Source organism: Camelus ferus, chromosome 2 (assembly GCF_009834535.1).
Source record: "Camelus ferus isolate YT-003-E chromosome 2, BCGSAC_Cfer_1.0, whole genome shotgun sequence".
In the NCBI taxonomy this organism is placed as follows: Eukaryota; Metazoa; Chordata; class Mammalia; order Artiodactyla; family Camelidae; genus Camelus; species Camelus ferus.
Window position 1 is genome coordinate 81,559,357 of NC_045697.1, and position 19,991 is coordinate 81,579,347.

General features: G+C 34.5%; 1 long non-coding RNA gene across 1 annotated transcript; it reads left to right on the top strand.

Moving 5' to 3' along the window:
• Positions 1 to 4,766: 4,766 nt before the first annotated feature.
• On the top strand, positions 4,767 to 18,312 carry LOC116667176. The gene is made up of 3 exons (XR_004323970.1): positions 4,767 to 4,829; positions 9,131 to 9,132; positions 18,300 to 18,312. It is a non-coding gene; the product is annotated as an uncharacterized LOC116667176 (long non-coding RNA).
• Positions 18,313 to 19,991: the final 1,679 nt, after the last annotated feature.

Sequence of the window (19,991 nt, forward strand, 5' to 3'; positions counted from 1 at the left end):
CATTCTTCAGCTGCAAATATTTCAATGACTTCTTACTTTTCCCTGAGAAAAAAGAGAAAAACAACAAAGTATGACTTGAAAAATATCCTGATCAAACTCTATTTATTTTTCCACTCCTTTTACCACTCACTCATGCTCAGAGACACCTGTGTGTTTCACATGTTCCTCACTCTGCCTGGAGTAGCCTTGCAAACTCCAGCCCTGAGCATGGCTAACTTCACTTTACTCACTTTGGATGTCCTCTCCTCTGTGAAGTGTTCATGGATCAAATAATTTAGTTAGGTACCCCTTTGATAGGCTTTCATGGAATTGTGCAGTTACTTTTATCATGCCATAGAATCTATTTCACTTTTCTCTTCTTCATAAATTATGGGCCCCTCAGGTTGCCACATAGCAGGTACTCAGAAGGGTGGATACATGACAATATGTAACTGGCAAAAAAACTATAGGTAATAATTCTTACCAGATTGATCCAGCTAATAAAGTAACTGATCTATGCAGACATAGTGAAACATGAACTAAGTGTGGAAGACCCTTCTGGTCTCCATATCAGTATACATTTACTTTCCTTTATGATCTTGTAGTTACTAGTCAGCAATAAGACCTGATGTTTCACATCATAATTACACCATCTCATCTAATTTTGTCTGTAATACCCACATTTTGCCAGGTGAATGGCTAGTACTTGGGTAGTATTTCTTACTAAAATAAGAGAGAACCAACAATTAGCCCATATTTTTACCAAGTAACACTTATGGCTTCATTTAAAAAAATTAAAAATTGAATGAATTTTTGGTGATATTTCTTTAACGTAACAAAGAAAAATAATATCCTTAAAACAAATGATTCAATGGTCATGAGAAAAGTTGGAAATCAAGGAATTTTTTTGGTTCTTAAAATTTACCTTGGAAAGGAAGTCATTTTAAGAATACGTAATTAGTGCTAAAATACCAGTAGGCAAGCACGTTATTCTTGCTGAGTACTATCCAGAACTTACAAGTTAGAGCCCTGCAATGCTAAACTTCCAGTTCCCAAAACTGGCCAGCAAATAAAACTTGATATAAGCTAATCAGCAAGTATAAGGAAATTGTGGTAAATTATAAAAATATTTGGCATATTGTTACAATGTTTTATTTGGTTAATGGAGATGTTTTATTTCAAACACAGTACTTAAATCAATACAAACACTGAGCTAATGTACCTGGTTCTTTGTAACATCATAAATGTATTTTCTAAAGTCTTAGTTTATAATCTCTCTATGGAATAGCACATCAGGTAACTTTAAAAATTATGGTTTTAATTTTTTTTAATGGAGATACTGGAGACTACTACTGAGCTATACCCACCCCCCTGGTTTTAATTTTCTGATTGTCAATTTTGAGTAGTGGGTAGAGATTTTTTATGATTTTTAAGATGGAGTCATTTATCGAAATAATGATAATCTAAGGTTTCACCAACTCCCTTTGATATTTACCTTTGCATATAAGACAAGACACACAGAACATTGAACCATAAGGATATGAGCTAAGTAGATATCTTAGTGTTAAGGAATTGTTGCCCTCAATTCAGCTTTAAACAAGGGAAGAGTGTCTGCATATATACCCTTCCCTTCCAGATGCTTCTTTTCTTTCTGAGTTCTGGTTCAACTTAATGTCAGTCATGTGTGACACTGGACTAAAAATATTAGCACAGATGATTTTAACACAGGAACATCATTTGTCATTTAAGAGCATGGCTTCTAGAGTTAGACCCAAAGGTAAGCCTTAACTGTAGGTCTCTGCAAATTATTTAACCTCTGTAAACTTGAACTTCCTCATCTGTAGAATATTAGTGACAATTACACATATCTCATTGATTTGTTGTGAAATTAACGAATTGATGAATGCAAAACATAAAGAAAACTTTCAGTGGTGAGTACATTTGGTCATCACCTCTGCCTGTCCCCACACATTCAGGAGGATGATACTGATTATCTACCTTTCAATTATCCATAAACACGTACCCTTAAACTTCAGGGGCCTCATTTTTTTCAGGGCCTCAATATGCAGGTTGAAGTAATGAGTGACAGGAGATCTAGGCCAACTGTAGAGGAACTGCATCGGAAACTGTAATGGAAGGGAAAGGCAGAGGAAGAGAGCCAAGAGGGAACTGTATGAGTTGGAGAGATTAGTTGGAGAAATCTGGAATGTACACAAGCGAGAGTTTTTGGAAGCAGCCACATTGTGTGCGAGAGTTATTACCAGAATAGGAGAGATGGAGAAGGGGAATAATTATATACATTTTACTGAATTGTGGAACTGTGCTCCCATTTAAGTATTTCTTTTAATTTCAAAAAATAAATTATCTTACTTTTTGTTGACTATACATTCTTTAAATGAAATACCCACTCAAAGTAAGAAGAAGCTATTCCAACTCTGTGAAGGTTACACATACCTTCACTAGGACATCAGTATTTCTGCCTAGGAAATGTCCTAGTTTGAAGATAAATTAGAGAAAATCTACAATTACAATGCACGGCTATATTTCAAGCAACCATATTTCTTTATTTGCTCCTCTAAACCTTAGCAATATTGTAACATTGAGAAACTTCCTCTTTATTATCATAAATACCTCATAAAACCATTCTATTTTGCTTAATTAAGGGTACTTTTACTCTGCAGTTTGGTCTGTAGTGGGTCCCACAATTTAGGGAGCACCCTGGATTTTTCAAGGAAAAGAACACATGAATTCAATCTGAAAATATTTTCTCACTGAACCAGACATCTTGACTATGCTTATTCTCTGTGTGACAAATATCTCCATGGACTTCAGCACAAGTTTGATTATGATTAAAAGCGCTGTAGGATTGTACCTACAAGGACAACATGCTTTTTGGAGTCTAGATGACCTACTACTTATTCCTTCCCTTGTCATAGTTCATGTTCTTAACAGAATTCTCTGTTTCGACAGTGAAAACAGTAAGAAGTATTTCTGGATGTTACAGTTGCCATTCCAAACTTGAAGGATTAAAGAAATACGTTGCATAAGGAAAGAAAATTTCTTGTCTTCTCAATACATAGTACCAAAAGGCATCATTTTCAGGAAAAAAGAAGGAAAGGGAATAAATTACTTTTTGAAATTTACAGAATTCATACTTTGGGTCATTAGAAACCTACTGTTTTTTCAGTGTTGACAATGTTTTCGAATATAATTATCAGCAACATAAATAAACATCATTCCATCATTAAAACGTCAGATTATTAAGCTTAAAGACATTTGCATTCTTTCCTAGAGCTTTAAGACTAGAGGGAAACATTGTGCACAGTAAAACATTTATTTAAAAAAATAAAATAGTACTTTCATGTAGATCAAGTAACAGTAGGTTTGAAAACAAAGTTACAGAACTACCCCAAAATTCTTAGCACACTTTTACACCCTATGCTAACTAATCAGTTTGCTTTGTTATTGGAGATGGTACAGCCTCCATTTGTATAAAAGTCTTTGCAAGGCTAACTGCTAATAATGCCATCGGCTTAGCACAGAAAACACTAGCAGTGGATAATAGAAACCTATGCAGAATCCTCTCAGCAGTTGTAATGCTATGGTCAGTATATATGATCCGGCCACTTTAAACACACACACATACACACACGCACACACACAGTTTAATTTGTGGTTTCTATTAGGTTCTATTACTGGCATGATGGTCCACAGCACTTAAATTAAGTACAGACGTTTTATCACAGCTGAAGAGTAAGAAAATGGAAGCAATAACAATGAAATGTAGTTCAATTATAAAAATTCAATAGATTCTAAAATATATGTGACCAAAACAAATCACTGAGGAGAATAATTTTAAAATTACAACTGGATGTTATACACATTATTTGGCATGCTGCAATAAATATTACAATTATATAAATTCTCACATTAGCAAGAAATTAGCCAAATACTGCATTGCATATTATGCATCATATATTACCTGATAGTACAATATTTATCTTTACAATGATTAGAAACCAAATTATTAAAATATTTCTTTGAATAAACAACCAGAGAAGTCTGACTTAGATAAAGCACATCTGAGCTTTTCTAGACAAGTTGAGGTCGTAAATTCATTCAGCATTGTTCATCATCTTAAAAATAAAAAGAGCAGAAGTAAACTATATTTGTGATAGATCCCAAACATGGCCTTATATTTTTCCTGCCCTGTGATCTCCTTGCCTTGTGACCTGCCCTACTGCTCTGAACCAGGGCCTGGCTTTGCAACTTACTTGAGACAATGTCCTGTTAGCAAATGTGATGGAAGCAGAAACCTGACAATTACTTGCACAGAATGTCTGTCCTCTCTTACAGTTCCTGGGGCTCCTGCTACCATGAAAATAAGCCCAGTTAGGCTACCAGATGGTGAAAGACACTTGCCTGGTACCACCATCAACCTGGCTGACAATCTGCAAACGGTTCACATGAGTGAGGCCATGACGGAGCATCAAACCACCAGATGATAGACTTGTTGACCACAGACGCAAGTGAAGGTCCAGAAGAGATGAGCTGAGCTAGCCCAATTCAGAATAATTGCCCAGATAACCTATAAAATTATGACCTAACTAACTGATTGCAGTTCTAAGCCACCTTGTTTTGAAATGCTTTGTTAAACAGCAAAAGCTTCTCACAAGCTAAATATTATATGTTAGGAATTGTTTGTATTATGCAACATGCCTAAAACGGAAGGTTATACAGCAGCTTTAACAATTGCAGAGGTAGATCTGTAACTAGCAGGATGGGTTATAATGATAAAACTTAAACACCATTAATTATTTTTTACTTATGATGTTTTTAATGCTGTTTTAGTTACTTTACACATATTAACATGTTTTATTAACATGTCAACCTGATAAACTAGTATTATTTTTATCTTTCTCATTTTCTATGGGAAGCAATAGAGAACAGATTAGTAGTGAGACAGGTAACTGATTTGAACTGAGGCAGTCTGGCTTAGACGCTGTACTCCCAACTATTATATTGCTTCTTGTGACAGATATTCACAATACATTGTAGGATAAATAAAAGAGGAAACAAAGTGTTACATAAATTACAATCCACAATTTTGTTTAAAAAATGAACAGTTTGTACAAAGTAGACTAAGATAAGTAAATAACATGAACATTAGTTTCCTGTTGCTGTTACAAATTACCGTAAATCAAATGGCTTAAATAACACGAAGTTATTATCTTGCAGTTCTCTAGGTCAGGAATCCAGTACAGGTCTCAGCCGACTAAAATAAATGTATTGGTAAGCTGTATTTCTTTGTGAAGAAGGTAGGGGAGAATACAGTTCCAGACAATTCATCTTATCGGCAAAATTCAGTTCACTGAGGTTGCTGGACTAATGTCTTTGTCTTCTTGCTGGCTGTGAACTGAAGATGGTTCCAAGCTTCTAGACACAACTGCATTCTGTCTCGTAGCCTCTTTCCTGCATTTTCAAAGGCAAGGATACTGGCTTGACAACTTCTCATGTTGCATCTTTCTGACATGCTCTTCTCTTGTTTTCTACTTTTAAGAATTCATGTTATTAGATTGGGCCCACCTAGCTAGCTAACCTAGGATAATTTCTTGGTATCAAGGTATTTAACCTTAATCCCATCTGTAAAATCTCTATATTACCACCATGTAAGGTAACATAATCATAGTTTCCAGGGATCAGGCAGGGCCTCTTTGTGGATTCTATTATTCTGCCAAACATATCTTTTAAAGATACATGCCCCAGAGCTGTTGTTCTCTCTGACTGATTTCAGTTTATAGATGAATTTTGTTTGCTTCTTTTGGTTTAACCAAATTCTCTGGTATTTCCATAGGAGAATGTATTGTAATATTTATACAAAATTATTGGTATTCATTGTGTATTTCCTGAAAAAAATATTTAGGGCATATGTTTCAGTTACCCAAATTTCTGTATCCTTTAAATATACATGCTATTATTTGACATTGCTTGTATCTCAGGCTTGATTATTATTTTATTGCTATAGTCAAAATCACTGTGTCATATAGCATAAAATTGGACTTGTTTTCAAGTCTGTAGTATTTACAGGTTACGTTGTTTTTCTAGTAGTCATATCAAGAATTATTAAGCATTAAAGTTAGGAATTTAAGTTATTCTGAGTTCCTTTATTAAACTATTATGGTATTATCAGGTTAGCCAAAGTTAATAATCCTTCTTGAACATCGTTTTATTTCCCTCCACACACAAATCTTGAGTTCAGTTAGTTAATTATCCATTCTCAAGTATTACATAAGTTCTCAGAAAACTAGCATTTTAAAAAGCATTATTACAATTAAGCGTCCATTCATTAAAGTGCGGTTGTGATATTGTTGACTTTTTAAGCTCTTATTAACTCATACTCTATGTCTCTCTTTCCCTCTCTCCCTCTCCTTGTTCTTTTCTCCCCTCATCTCCTGTCCTTAAAATGTTATCGCTTTCCTTAATACCTTAGCACTTTTAGATTCGTATTTCTAACTCCAGTTCCTTTTGGTTTTTGCTTTCTTTGGGGGCCTTAGATCACACACTGTGGGTCTTACTGAACTCCCATACTATTGGCATTCTGTACTCATTACACGTGACAAATAATACATGTAATGGGGTGACAGGAAACACTGACATGCACAATGCATATATTTCTCCTGCTCACATGCACACTCCATTGTTCCATCATACTTCACTTACAAAACTCAAATTCAAAAATAAAATTAATAAGAATTTCATGATGGTGACAGCAGAGCACTACATTATGGGTGGTGTCCTTAGCACAGGCCCACATGACAGCACAGCTTGTACATCCATGAAAGCAGCCCTGTCTCCCTCCCCCCCACCCCATATCACTTTCCCCATTTTCTTACTTGTGCTTCCTGTGATTACCTCCTGGACAAATGACTCACATCCCAAACCTTTACTCATTTTATGTTAAGGAAATGATACCAAAACAGCAATAGTAGAGGCAATTATAATGAAATGCTGGAATTAGAGAGCACCAAGAGCCCCACTGCTGGTGACAAATGGGGTCAAACTGCTAGATCGGTAATGTATGATAAACTGAAGCACCATAGCCACATAGACCCTCGTTTGCAGAGAATAAAATCAGGTGTAAGTAGAAAGGAAAATGTTTCATGCAATGGCTCCAGCACTTGAAACATATTGGAGCAACAGTAGCTATAAAGATAGTAAAGTTGGTTACACTTTGTTTACTGACCTAGAAATGGTGAAAAAAAAAAGAGAGAGAATGACAGGTTTAGGCCAGTCGACGTCAATTCAAGGTACACTATGCAAGTCAGAAACCCTTCATGGCAAAATTTAGAGATACTCATATCTTTAGTAGCTAAAACTCAAATTTTGCTGAAAATCAAACCCATGTTTTTATTTTGGGAGCTACAGAATTACCAAAGAGTGTTACATTCACAACCACAGAATGTGTTCACTGAAAAAGTTAATTCCTTAACAAAGAAGGACTGGGAAGCAGAAACCCAGGAAAAGACACAGAATAGAATCACTAGATTAACTTTGAACTTCAGATTTTTCTGAGTCCTCTGAGCTGGTGAAAATGTGTCCTATGTTTTGCTAAAGAAGCTAAAAGTTACACTGCCTGAAAATCCAGGATGGCCATACCTAAGAAAGGCAGTACATTAATGATACTTTTCCTCGTGGTCTTTTGCCTCCTGCCTTCATTACCCCTAAATTAATAAGTCAAAGTTTTGTATTAAGTGGGAAATACTGGCTATATTACGTGAACAAAAAGGTTATTCATTTGCAAGAACTTCATAAACTGGCCAACATGTAACAGTAGAAGAATAAATTCTGAAGATGTAATGTATAACATGGTCACTATAGTTAATAATATGGTATTGTATATTTGAAAGTGGCTAAGAATAAACCTTAAGCACTCTCAACCACAAAAACAGTGTTAACTATGTGAGGTGATGGATGTGTTAATTATTTTGATCTTGGTAATCATTCCACAATTTTTATGTACCAAATCATCACATTATGTACTTTAAATATATACAGTTCTACTTGTCAATTATTCCTTAAAAAGTTGAAAAAAATAGCACAAGCCAGGAGATAGCATTAGACTTTGAGTATACTGCATAGAGGAAAGAAAAAAAAAAGATATAAAGCTGGCTAGCAAGAAAGTATATTGTTACGGGAGTGATATCTATGAATCATCTGATTTGATAAAAATCCTGCAGCCAGTCTTAATATACCACCAAAGTCGTTCTGTATCAGTTTTCCATTGTCATAATAATACTGTAAGAGAGATGACCACAAAACCCAATGACTTAAAAGGATAATAATCATTTCTTCATAAGTTAGTGCATTTTTCTGTTCTAGATCTGGCTGAATATATGGCAAATGGATTATCTCAGGCCCATGATATTGGCAGACAGGTGATCTGAATATAGTTGTTCTAGTACTACCTTGGTTCATGTTGTCTTTCATCCTCTAGGAGATTAACTTGTACTCATCCGGATGGTGAGACAGAGGTTCAAGAGAAAGACCTGAAATATGTAAGGCTCTAAGCTAGATACAGGTATACTGTCCCTCCTACTTCATTTTATTGGTCATTGCAAGTTAAAGATCCAGTTGAGATTCAAAGAGTAAGGAAACAGATTCTACCCTCTTGAGTTGCAAAGTCATATTGCACAGAAATGGGTACTAGAAGGAGTAGATAACTGAACCATTTTTCAAACAGTCTATCTCTTTGAAAGCTTGGAAAGAGATATAATCCTCACTGCCTTGACAGCAAATTGAAAAAAGGAGTCAGAAGACTCAGAGGGATGTGCGTGATTGGATGGATTTATAATGTGAGAATGAGAATCCTATCTGCATCTATTGTGCCAGATATGGTATCTTTAGTAGAATAAATTTACAAAGTCTCCAGCATTTGATGTGCAGTTATTGATCTGGCAAATGTGTTTTTTCTAGTTCCTACAAGAAAAGATCTTTCGCATGTTCCACTCTTGTTCTGAGAACTGCTCAGATCTGGGAAGGAGGGATCAAAGGGCTACTATGTGTTCTGAGTGAAGCCCAGAGCAAGAGATAAATCTGCAACAGGTTCAGGTAACCATATAAGGAGTGTAGGCCAACTCTGGCAGGTGGGTAGCAGTGCAGACCACTAGGATATTAAAGTAAGGTTATGCCTTCTTAGTAAACAGTAATTACTACTGCTCTTTGTCAAGCAGCCTCTAGCATTCTCTTAGACAATAGAAGAGACTCAGTATCTGAAAATATTGCATCAAGAGATTATGAAATTATTTCTACCCTTCATAAACTGGGTTGTCAGATATACCACTTAATAAGTTTACACAGGCACAGTAGCAATCCATCACATGATGGAATTTGTTCAGTCGTGACTGAGTCACAGTCACTGAGGAGGTTGGGAGGGTACAAATAAGTTATATGAACAGCACCCAACATCAGCTACATTTACTGCACTAACACCTCTCCCTCAGCTAAGAGCTAGTTTCATACAGTCAGCTGATAGAGGAGGGAAATATTGAAGACTAGTTCAAGGATGAGTCAGTGAAATATATGTGTGATCTGAAAATAGACCACTGCCACAGAAGGAGTAGCATTAAATGATAATGTTGAAGGGAAATACCCCAGGGGAAAGAATTTCAAACAGTATATGTGGTCATCAGTTTTGCATGGAGGGAGAAATCATCTGAGATAAAGATACACATTAACATTTAGGCAGTGGAAGACATACTGACTAGGTTAGCAACCTAGAAGGAGCACTTCTCAATTCTTTGGGGGAACAATTCTTAGGCACAGTCCATGTGCTTCCTCAGAATTGTAGGCAGGATTGGTCCCAGCTGCCGATAGCAGCCACCTATTAATTACTGCATAGTTAATTCTGTCTCATTCATAACTTACTCTCCTTACTCCATCATTTGTATTTTCTGTGATTACCTCTGACGACTGCCTGCAACAAGGTCCTGTCTTATGACCTGATATTAAGAAAACCAAAATATTGATAATTAGTGTCATCATATGACTGTTTGATCTTTCATTTTACTATTTCACAAGTTCGAGCTTTTCTTCATATACATGCCAGAGTTAAGCATTTCCTTTTTATAAATTTTTCTTCATTTTTAAGTATCTTTTCTTGTTGGCTTGTAAGAAGTCCTTGCATATTCTAGGTATAATTTTCTTGTCACTTTTGGACATTGCAAATGTTTTCTTCTAATACATCATCAATCTATTAGCTTCTTCAGTGATGTCCTTCATTGTAATGAATTCTTATTTTGATATAATCATATTCATCTTTACTCATTTTCTATTTTAAAACTATGGCTGAGCAATACCTCCCTTTCTTTCTTTTCTTCCTTCTTTCCTCTTTCTCTCCTTCCTCTCTTTCTTTCTTTTTCCAGTTAGCAGTATGGCTCACTTATTAATGAATCTTTGTTCCTTTATGGAAATTTTGGAGTAAACCTATCAAGTATCTTAAAAAATACCCCACTTCAATTTTAGTAGAGTAATAAAATATATCTTATATTATTTCTTTAAATATATTATGTCATCCAACATTGTTTTCTAAATGCCTTACATCCACTTAATATGAGTTTTTTTTTTAACATTATTTGCTCTTTGTTTCCAAAAGCTTTTAGAATTTTCTTTTTATACTTGGTATTTCTAAATATAACTATAATGTGTCTAGGTGTGTGATTTTCTTGATCTCTCATATTTATTACTCTATGAATCCTTTCAATTTGTGCATTTTTATCATTTTCTAGATCTGAGAAATGTATTCCCATTATTTCTTCAACACTTTATCCTTTTCATTTATCTGTCTTTGCACTTCGGACTCCTAAACCCTGGCGCTGACACCTTTGTTTCTGCCATAGTGTATTTAAAGAGGGAAACAGTGAACAGCACTTTGCTCCTGCTCCTCAGCATTTCACTGTAAACTCTTGTAGACAGTGGTGAAAGTTGATGGATGTCCTTAGGTTGAAATATACCAGCCTCAGGGGTTCAGACAGGGAGGAAGACGGAATGTGAAAGAACCAAATGTCAGCAGTGAGTATCAGAGCCTTTATGCTTTGCTTTTACCCCAACTACTGGCTAAGAGAAAGTCAGTATTTCCAAAGACAACCTGAAGAAAAGTCAAGGCAGATATTAAACATTTCCTCAACCTACTCTTTCACTGCTGCACCAACCTAACCCTGGCTTCAAGCCACCGCCACTACTCAATACATATTCCACTTCAAGACAGACTTCAGTGTCTCCAAGATTTTTTCACAGTAGCATTGTTCATTTCTGTTAATCACATTTCCTACTCTCTTTCAATAATTTTCCACCATTTTTTTCTGTAGCGAGGAACCAGCAGACTGTACCAGTTTACTGTCTTGACAAGAACTGAGAAACACTGCTAAGGTTCTTTCTTTCCATATCAAGCCTCTCCATATTTTTTTTTAATATCTAAAGCAATCTTTATACAGATGCATGCATTGATCCAGCATTATTCTTCTTCTTTACATACAACAGTTTTCTTAAATTTATCTTCTTTCATAAGCCCAAATCATCTGTTTTTATATATACATACATATAGCTGTATCTATACAGATGCATATTTATATAGAATATATTATCTTAAATCACTTAAGTATGCAAAAACTCTATGTTTTAAATAAGGTCCCATTCTGAGGTACTGGGGGTTAGGACTTCAACATATCTATTTTTGAGAGAATACAGCTGAAGTCTTAATACCTACCACATATTCAGTAAACAAGAATATAACATTTTTGAACATCACTAATGACTGCCACTTTTATTTTTCAATTTTTAAGTACTTTAATAATTTTTGAATACATATCTCTATAAACTACTGCACTATATTTTGAATAGAAATTCTTTAAAGTAGAATTACTTTGTCAACTACTCTGACAAGTTTCTATGGTTTTGTTAAATTGAGTAAAATTGACTCAAATTATTGTTCGACAGCAATTTTTAATGTCTACTAAGCTTTAAACATTTGCTACTGTTTTTGTATTGATTATCATCAATTAGAAAAAAAAACTGTACATTATTATAATTTTTGTACATTATTTCAATTAGCTTTCATTTTTCTTAGCAACATCTTTCCTCAACAATTATTTGTGAGTGGATTATGCATGTTTGTTGAAAACTTTCTGTTGAAAGGTATAGGCTTTCATTTATTGATTATAGGTTAATTTATGTATAGAAATATTAAACTTTTATGCAGTATCTTACCTGTTTTTTCAGCCTTATTTAAAATTTTATATCTTGTTATTTGACTTTTATTACCTTCATGTCATTTTAATACGAAGCATTTTAGTTAATAAATCTAACAATCTTTCCTTTCATGGTTGTTTCTTTTGCTCTTGTAACACAGATCACACATTCATCTTATAGTTCATCTGTAAACCAAGTTCAGATACTCACTTGTAATTTCTTACGATTTTTCCTTGCCAAAAATTCTAACTCATCCACTCCTTTTCATTTCTGTTACCTCCTCTAGCCAGTTTTCCAAAATGAGATCATGGTGAGATTGCTCTTTTATAAATCCTGTCTCCTATAAAAATTTTATAATATTTAGTTGCCTTTCCCCCTCCCTCAGATTAGGAGGCAGCCACCACACAAGGGTTGTTTGCCATTGAGTGTCTAGCACCTAATTCAGTGCCTGGCAGAGAGCGGATCGATAAATAGGTTTTGAATAAACGGAAGAATTGACATTAATCTGGATTCAGTCAGTTTCTTGAAATTAATTCTTTAACAGTTTAAATTTTTCTACAATTGGTATTGATCAATTCATCTTCACTCAAAATTTTAAGTCCGTTTAAAAATTTTTTGGAAAATACACTTTTTCATTTCAAAGTTATTACAGAATTATGTATATTATTTCCTTTTTGTTTATTTCTGTGGCAGGGCAAATTTTTAATTGTGATAATTTTGTGTCCAATTAATTTATTGTTTGTGTTATCTACAGTATATTTTGTACTTGACTCCTGGATTAATTGGTTTCAAAGCATCTATAATTTCTGGTCATCAAAATGGATGAAGGTAGTATGAAGTAAATGTTGATTTGATGCTTGTGTTGAACGATCTCTACTTTAGCATCTTAACTGATATAATTAGCCAAAATAGTTTTATTATCTCAAAATGTGCAATGGATATTATTTTCTATAAAATTAAATTCAGTATAGGCATAGATAAGGAAGCATTTAATTGAGTCAGTAGCAGATGGTGTATGAATACAGTTTTCCTTAGCAACACCACATCAAGATTTCATACCCTTTTTTACACTGGTTGTAAATATATAATTATCAAAAGAAAACTCATCAATATTGGTCCCAATCTATCTTATCTGGGGAACAAAATGTTAATTTCCCCTAGATAACTTCTGGCAAATTTTATCATATATTTTATGTTTCAAGTTCCTGATGCACTAGTTTTACTACCTTGGGGTTGGTTGATAGTGTTAATTTTTATTTCAGCATCAGTTGTACTTCCCTCTTTCTTTTTTTCTGTTTTGCCAAATTTATTGATTCTCTTCGATACTGATTGGGGGTCTTATTTATTCCTTTGCCGTTTTATAAGGTTTTGTTATAACAGAAGAAAATTTCACAGAAAACTCTTCCCTAAACTCTCCAGTCTCTTTGTTATGAATTATATTGAGATCATAACCACTTTTAGTTAGTGTAAGTGTTCTGCATAAACTTGCAGAGCTTGTATTTGTATTTATTTGAATTATGAATGCAACAGAATCAGAAATCAAAACTCAGTTATTGCTCAGTAGCTAACATATTTGGTAGTATCAAATCATTTGGGTAGTTTTTGTTGTATCAGATATATTCACTTAAAATTGCTTTGATGTGTAATCCCAAGTACACACAAGCAAATTCGCTTAGAAATTCTCAGTACAAATGATGTGATGAGCTATATTTCTGTAGGTGTTTTCCATAAACATCAGTATTGGCATTTTTTTAATGTTACTTACCTGGACCAAGGCCATTTTTCTCACTTAAAGCAATGATATCACTTTGTAAATTGTTTCTGTAACTGAATGCTTGTTCTGACCCTGGCTGTAACAAAGACCTGGGTTCACTAGCTTGGATAACTGCCCAGCATTACAAAGAATGCTGAATCTCCTCGTCTTGCCTCTTTGTATCAGTAAAGTCTCCACTGTTTTGCCTTTAACGCTTTTTATGATATCATATTTAAGCTCTCTTTTTCTATAACTCATTAGAAATATTTCTGTTTCTTAGGGAACCCTGAGATCACATAGTATTGATGTAAAACCAGGGAATCTATTAACACTAGAGAAGGTTAGTGTGAAATCTTAGAAAACGGCAGTACAAAGCAGTTACTAAGCATGTTTCCCAGCTTCATAGAAACCACTAATGTCTCTGTAACAAAATAGCTCTTTGAGGTCTGAAAGTCAGGATTAAAAAAATGTGGTACAGTGGAATGAAAACAGTTACAAGACATTTTTACCTTAGATCAAATGATAGCTGGTAGGCCACAGGTAGAATATCCCAGGACATGCATTCATAAATAGAGATTCTGGAGAGTCACTTCACTGAATAGATCTATGAAGTGTGGAGAGGAAAGGTGTCATTCTCCTTGACTTACAAGAGGTTGAAAGTTAGTAAATCAGATAGACTGAAGCCTCTCTAACCTGAAAGCTAGAGTACCTAGCCAACATGAGGAAGAGAAAAGCTTTCTCTTAGTTTCTGGACAAAGGAAGTGACAAATTTCCCGCTGCTGTAGCTCTAGCCCACAGAGAGTGAGATCTAATAATCCCCACTCCTCTGGGGGTCCACTGAAGCCACTACCTGAAGCCATGCCCCAAGGAGTAGTCTAAAATCTCTGACAGTGTACCTAATGTGTTCTAACTGCCAGGAAAAAGAAAAAGAAAAAAGAAAAACAAATTGAACATATCAAACAGACAAGTCATAGTAAGGAAGAATTTTTGGAAGAGAGAAGTGGCAATTTGAACAACAACGAGAGGAAGAGAGAGACATACAGGGGCATGGATATTAGGGTGTAAAATTAAGAAAAAGAAATCCAAACTTAGTAAAGACAAACTATTTGAAAGGATATTGCAAGAAGAGCAAAGTTACTACTGCAATTAGGGAGGGGCCCTATTGAAATGGGGAGAACATTCTGATCATAAGATTAGCAAGTGTCTCAAGGATTTTCTTCTATACAGAGAACTGAACAAGGTGAAAAACAACCAGGTGTGGGCAAGGGGGATGAACAGAAGTGGCATAATTGGACAGTAGATCCAAGAATGTTTTACCTGAAGGCCTGGCCTATTCTCAGGGGAGGCTGAGGAGGGTTGGGATGCTGGTTCAGGCTGACGGTGGGTGAAAGTATAAGGGACCTTCAGGAAGGAGAGAAAATTAACCAAAGTTTGGTTAGCAAGCATGTTGTTACAACTGATCAATTAATGAGACAAAGGATGGTAATCTGAAGGATCCATTTCTGGTCTTGTTAAAAGTACACAGGGAGGTGCCCGAGTTTCATGTAAGTCATATGGGGATGGATGGTTCTTTGCAGTAAGTCCTTTGTTAGGACACGCAGGCTGAGGGGATTTCTTAATCTTTACTGCTTTCCAGGAGTAGAGGCCTCAAGTAAGGTTCAATATTGTCATGAAGTGTTTTTAAAGCACAAAACAGTTTGTGGAACTTAAATTTTTTTGAACTGTAAGCAATCAAGAGATTGAAAAAATTTTCACTATAGGATGGATAAATCCCTATCTGGAAGATTAAATGAAAGAAATAGCATAAAAATTAGAGTAAAATTCCAGAAAGTTAAAAATCATGAAAAAAGAGACAAAATAATTAGAGTCAGATAATGACAACTAATGTAAAAATAATTTAAAGAGTTAGGAAGAGTCTTTTAAAATAAAATTAAGGAGAGATAAACATAAAACACACTACAAATTTTAAAACCTTTTGAAGTGAAATTCTGCTGTTTTAAGGTTTTTTTTCCCCAAGTTCAAGGCAAGACTGGAAAGAACAAAGACACATACACAAACACACAAGCATATATTGGTAAAAATTTCAATTCCATGGATAAACAAAATCTGACAAACTTCCAATTAGAGAAAATAAATGATTTGTAAAAGTAGAAATAATAAGACTGATATGAGTTTTCTTATGTGCAAAACTGGAAGCTAGAAGGATGTGAATCACATCTACATAATAACAAAAAATAAGCCTGGAATTCAATATTCTTATATGCAACTAAGAAATACATGATGTATCGATCAGGGTGATAGAAACATATTTCCAAAGTTTAGGGGTCCAGAGATTGTTATCACTTATGTCCTATATGTGAAGAAAATATTTCAGAAAAGGACATAAACAAAACAGTGTATTAACCCAAACTATAACTGGATATAGGGGAAGATGAAGAAGGATTATAGTGAGTGATCAAAATTTCTATTCTCTCTCTCTCCCTCTCTGCCTCTCTCCCTCCCTCCCTTCCTGTTTTTCTCTTTCTCTTCTTTATCTACCTATGTATGCGTGTTTAAGGAGTGTCTCAGCTTGTAATATTAATGCTGAAGAGAATTTTTGAAGTATAGCACATATATCATAAAGAAGAGCAGAATAACAGAAACTGAGTCAAACATGAAAGCTAGGTGGGAGGAAGGTGGGGAGTAAAATCTTTCACAGATCACAGCAGATGTGGTTAAAATTTAGAAGTCACATTAGTCTAATAGTTACTTCTAGTTTGGAGAGGAGAACGGATTTGTGCAATAGAACCACCAGATTACTAGGGGGGAAAGGACAATGAATAGTAATATGCATCAAACTGGCATATATATATATATTTATAAATTAAAGGTAAATAGGTCATTAAATATCAGATATTGTCCTACTGGGTGGGATAAAATAAATGCTATAAATTGCTTTAAATGACTTTTAAACCAAGTGCAGAATGAAAGTTAATATAAAGAAATCTGCAGATGCACAGTAGCTAAACACATAAAAATAAAGTGGCACTATTAACATCAAATAAGTGTGAATTCAAATGATAAGATTATCAATAGGTTGAAGATGGGCATCATGTATTGATAAAAAGCTCAATTTAGGAATTAGATATAACATTCATAAGTTTACATACATCTCAAAATACCAACTAAATATATAGTCAATACTATCAAACATTTTACATAAAAAAGGAAAATAAAACTTTGAAAAAGGAGGTGTTAGTAAACATTATTTTAATAGACAGCTTAGACAGATCAAAGTAACTCATGTATTTAACATACAATCAAATTATTACTTACATTATCACATAGCAATTTTTGTTTTTATTTTTGAGTGGGGAATATATTTTTTGTATATCCCTGGCACATTCCCTAACACGCTTATTTTTTTTTAAAGCTTAGTAAATTCTCCATGGTAACTATGCCCCTAAATAAAAATATATATTGAAATATAACAAATATATTTATTGTTAGATAGAAGAGATCAACCATAAAGTTCAATTTGCCTAAAAAGCAATGAAAAGGAGAGCACATCTTGTACCTGCACTTAAGCCTGATGAAGTCTGAGGAACACTGTCATTGCAAACTTAATTAGATGGTGATTCCAACTTTAGCTGAAGCAAATTAACAAAGCCCCTGAAACTTGGTAAGAAGCTATGCATTTTTTCCCTTTCTGATTGGTAAGGAAGCTTAGGGAGTGAAGAGTGATAGGAAGAGAGACATCACCTCCTCTGCATCGCACTGTATCTTCCAACAGTTACATTTCCTCATGGTTATACCTTGTGCTTGACTGGCCCATCATAATTCCAGTTTCCCTCTTTGTATTAGTTTTTTTGGGCTGTCAACCTGGGCGGCTTAAAACACAGAAATTTATTTTCTCAGAGTCCAAGATGATGGTGTCTTCAGGTGTGGTTTCTCCTGACCCCTCTCTCCTTGTCTTACAGACGGACACTTTCTTGCTGTCTCCTCATGTGATCCTTATTCTATGTATGTGCATCTCTAGTGTTTCTTCCTGTGTCCAAATTTCTTCCTCTTATAAGGACACCAGTCAGATTGGATTGGGGCACCTTACTGGCCTCATTTTAACTGAATCAAAATGTAAAGGCCCTGTCTTCTAAATAATTACATTCTGATATACCCGGAGGTCAGGGCTTTAACAAATGACTGCTGAAAGAATTCAATTCAGCCTACAACATTCTTCTATTTGTCTTTCAGCCTAGGAGAAACAATGGTATTTGGCGGCAGTTAATTACCAGTCCTCTTCTGCTAGCTTTTGTGCTCTTTGATGGACTTTGCTTTTGATTTTTAGAAGCATTTCAAAATTATGCTTCACTTCATTATACTTTTTAAAATTTTAAAATTTTTAATTTTCATTTTAATTTATTATGTATGTATGTACATATGTACATGTTTATTTTTATCTGAAGTCTAGTCTGTTACAATGTGTCAGGTTTTGGTGTATAGCACAATGTCCCAGTCATGCATATACATACATATATTAATTTTCATATTCTTTTTCATTAAAGGTTCTTACAAGATATTGAATATAGTCATATTGTATTATACAGAAGAAATTTCTTTTTTTAATCTCTTTTTATATATAGTGGTTAACATCTGCAAATCTCAAATAATTTTGATACTTTAGGGGTAAGATAACCTACACAGCACCTGGCACTTCATCCATTTCTTACATAACTCATATATCTGTTGACCACTAGCATGCTTTTATTAATACCACTGTCATGATCAAGCCCTCAGACTAGATATATATGCTGCAAATACAAATAAATTGTTTCCCATTTTACAATTGAATAATATCGTTTCACTGTTTTCTATGAACCTACCTGAAAATGAAGAGACTAGCCTTAACTGGCTGGCTACTCAGTGTCATTCTTAGCATAGTGATATTTATCATGAAAGCTCCATAGTGACTTAAGGACTATGAATCAAAAACTATTAAAAACTATTAAGATATATTAACATGACAAAATATAGCACTGACACTGGAGGAATCTAATCAAGATTCAGTGGACTGTGTTTTAATTGGTTCTAGACCCTCTAATTCTTATAGTCTTCTTTTACTCTACAAAAGACTTCTGTATTTTCACTGCTCATTAATAAAACAAAGACTTAAAAATAAGCTGTATTTTTAACAATAATATTATGTAACAAACCACTGAAAGCTAATTAGCTTAAAACAGTAATTATTAGTCTCATGTATCTGCATTTTTGCTGAGGGTTGGCTGTTCTAGGCTGGGCTTGGCTCCAACCTCCACCTTGGGACCAGATCTGCTTTGTGTATTTTTTTTTTTTTTTTTGATCATTACTCAGTCAGGTGTATGTTCTTATTATATGATGGAAGAAGAGAAAGAAGCAAGCTCAATGACACAAGCATATTTCAAGCCTCTGCTTTCATTATGACTGATGTAACATTCTACTGGCCAAAGCAAGCCTTATGATAAGCTCAAAGTCAATAGGCAAAGAAGTACATTCCCCCTCTAGTAGAAAAAAAACAAAAACAAAAACAAACAAAAAAACCCCTGCAAAGTCCATCATAAAGGGAGTAAATGGAATGAGAGGGGAATATTTGGGGATATTTTACAGATGTGACTAAATATTAACAGGTTCTTAGAGTTTACAGAGAAACATTCAGTATTTAATTCAATCCTCAGCATTATTCTCAGACAATTACAATTAACTTCATATGATCAATATTATCACTGAAGTCCAAGGATCTAACTATTCATCTATTTTGCTTTCATGTGCACACTGTAAATACCACGGTTTAAACCATTCACCGAAGTCTCTTCCTGCCCTTTCTATCTTTCATATCTCTGCTTGACATTTTAAATAGAATGAGAAGGCTGACCAGCTACCTTCTACTGATTATAAGATAAAGGCTGTTATGCAGGATTAACTGCAGCATGATAGCTAGCTACTAAATTAATCTCCTATGTTGGTACGGAGTTCATCTTTTATACAAAAGCAAATCTCAGGACAT